The sequence below is a fragment of the Bombyx mori genome, chromosome 4 (assembly GCF_030269925.1).
Source record: "Bombyx mori chromosome 4, ASM3026992v2".
Taxonomy (NCBI): domain Eukaryota; kingdom Metazoa; phylum Arthropoda; class Insecta; order Lepidoptera; family Bombycidae; genus Bombyx; species Bombyx mori.
In genome coordinates this window covers 16,851,706-16,854,690 of record NC_085110.1, presented here as the reverse complement: position 1 = coordinate 16,854,690, position 2,985 = coordinate 16,851,706, and the positions used below count along the sequence as shown (strand labels likewise).

Genomic DNA, 2,985 nt, shown 5'->3' with positions numbered 1-2,985 from the left:
GTAAGCTATAAAACAATCAACTTCAAAACTAAACTGACAAAAGAAAACATAAATATATCATCCCGAAGCGTTCGTATTACATAAACCAGTTTGCAATTCAGATGGCTTTCGCTGCAATGCAAATACATTGTACGCGTACACTGGCGAGCAAAAACACTGCCGGCCATTGCAAATTGAATTTTCATAGATCCGGCACTGCCGACGGCTTGCTCGACAATGGCTTTATAATATGTGCCCAATTACCTATATATAGTGCGAACTTCTAGAGACGACGAGAAAAGGGTTAAGGTATAAATACCACAAAGTGAATACTGTTGCAGAAACACAGAACTATAAGCTCAAAACCTTCGTTGCAATTTCAATTGCTCCTTTTTCAAAACGGAAAGTGAAAATGGGTAAGTTATTGTTTTTTATTTATTTATTGCTTAGATGGTTGGACGAGCTCACAGTCCACCTGGTGTTAAGTGGTTACCGTAGCCCATAGAAATTTACAGCGTAAATGCGCCACCCACCTTGAGATGTAAGTTCTATAGTCTCAGTATAGTTACAACGGCTGCCCCGCCCTGCAAACCGAAACGCATTACTGCTTCACGGCTGAAATAGGCAGGGTGGTGGTGCCTACCCGTGCGGACTCAGAAGAGGTCCTACCACCAGTAATACGTCGATTTTTATAAGATTTTTTTTATTATCGAAGCCTATTTCTTCTGGGGTATACTTAACGGCTTCCTTAAATATGAACTGAAAAACTCGAATTCAATTTCCTATCGTAATTACATCTAAAAGTAGAACATGAACAAACATTACATTACATTGAAATGACGATTTTGTTGAAACAAATATCAATTTGTTAGTACCAAAATAATTACGGCTAAACAAGCATTTATATCTATACTAATATTATAAAGAGGAAAGATTTGTTTGTTTGTTTGTTTCGAATAGGCTCCGAAACTACTGGACCGATTTGAAAAATTCCTTTTCCATTAGAAGCCGACATTGTCCCTGATGAACATAGGCTACTTTTTTTTAATTTTTTTTTTGAATTTTTTTTTTTTGGTTTCATGTGTGTTTTAATGTTTCCGAAGCGAAGCGAGGGCGGGTCGCTAGTGTTTTAATATAAGCCATTAATTTTGATGATTTTAGGGAGAGGTCGTGAAGGTCATAAAGTTATTCTAACGATATTGATTACTCTGCAAACGAATGTTTATAGAAGTGAAACTTCTTTAGGCGCGTTGAGAGTAAATTTTAACTTGTGACAGATTCGTTACGGCTAGAGCGATAAGATACAATGTAAGACGAGCGAGAGTGAGAAAATAGACAGAGCGACTCGCGAACCACTCGACTTTGGAGAGAGGGAGAAAGCGAGATAGGTCGTTTCGCTTATACACATTTTGTTTACGGGCGTCGGCCACTAGATGCATTGTTATTAGTTTCTCATTGCTCCTGATGACAGTAAAATATTAACTATCTTATATGTTATTTTTATTTAAAAAAAAAAATATTTTTCTGTATCTCATTTATAATTATAATGGTCAAGGGGTCAATAAATGGTCAAGAAGTCGTTTCTCTTATACACAGCGTTTCCTATTGCAAGAAAAATTTGCTTCAAGGATGAAAAACGAAGAAAACCACAATGCTGCACACCAATGCTGCACACTGAATTTTTTTTTCCTACCTAATCTGATGGCCTTGAAAGTTCATTTCGGCGTAGCCCTAACAACTCGGTGAGCTCGCGGGGCTTAAACCTGACGACGTTGCTAACACTAACCCTAGCAAGAGCAGTGCTTTGCAGAATTTACCACCGGATCGGAAACGCGACCCACTGAGAAGATCCGGTGAGAAACTCGGTGGGCTGTGTCTGTGGGTTAATTCACTCACCGAGCCCTGCGTCGTAAGCGACGGGTTCCACAAGAGCGATGACTGGTGCTTGAGGTATCTAAAATCACCGTTAGTGGATCGGGAGGATCCAAAACGACGTGTTTTGGGCGACGTCGGCTGTTTACCATTCGGTCCGCAGGATCGGGAATGTAGTTTCCGGCGACCACGATGAGAGGGTTCTCGTATCGTGCCGCTTTCTCTAAATGGTATTTAGATAGTCCTGACCTTCAAAAGATACGTGTATAGATTTGGCAACTGTCGTATAATTAATTTAGACCTCATGCGTTCTAGACGTTACTCAATTGAGACTTAGATGTCATGTCTCAAAGTGTGTGACGGCATTCGCATTGTTACATCTATGAGCTCCAGTGAGCACTTAGCATCAGATGGTCCATGAAACCGTTCACCTATCCATGCAAAAATAAACTTAGCCATACAAACGACAAACTAATATTACCTCTACCTAGTAATATTAATGGCGTTAATTACTGCTTCATTTTAATGTTCAATCCATTCGCTTTTGCTACCCACTGTACGCAAAATCCCGTATACAGGACACACAACAATAATTTTCAAGCTTGGACATGGAGGTGACAATTGTGTTGATATTATTCTGTCTTTCAAATCATAACGCCAGATTGGGACTGCTATTGGAACGAGATGTGAAATCAACCCTCACAAACCTGCATAATGTCATATTAACTAACAGCGCGATAGAACAAAAGCATTGCTCATTTAACACGTCACGTTCCGTTGACCGTGTGGCCTAATGGATAAGGCGTCGGACTTCGGATCCGAAGATTGCAGGTTCGAGTCCTGTCACGGTCGTTTCCTTCGCTTTTCACATTTTGCATTATACGATTTGTCTTTGAAAATTTTCGGACAAAGTTTTAATATGGTATTAATATTATTTCAAAAATAATCACCCCTTTAATTAATTTTTTTATTGCTTAGATGGGTGGACGAGCTCACGGTCCACCTTGTGTTAAATGGTTACCGCAGCCCACAGACATCTACAACGTAAATGCCGCCACCCGCCTTGAGATATCAGTTCTAAGGTTTCAGTATAGTTACAACGGCTGCCCCGCCATTCAAACCGAAACGCATTAC

At 40.0% G+C, this 2,985-nt stretch overlaps 1 non-coding gene across 1 annotated transcript; it reads left to right on the top strand.

Moving 5' to 3' along the window:
* Positions 1-2,630: 2,630 nt before the first annotated feature.
* On the top strand, positions 2,631-2,703 carry TRNAR-UCG (transfer RNA arginine (anticodon UCG)). The gene has a single exon. It is a non-coding gene; the product is annotated as a tRNA-Arg (tRNA).
* The last annotated feature ends 282 nt before the right edge of the window (positions 2,704-2,985 follow it).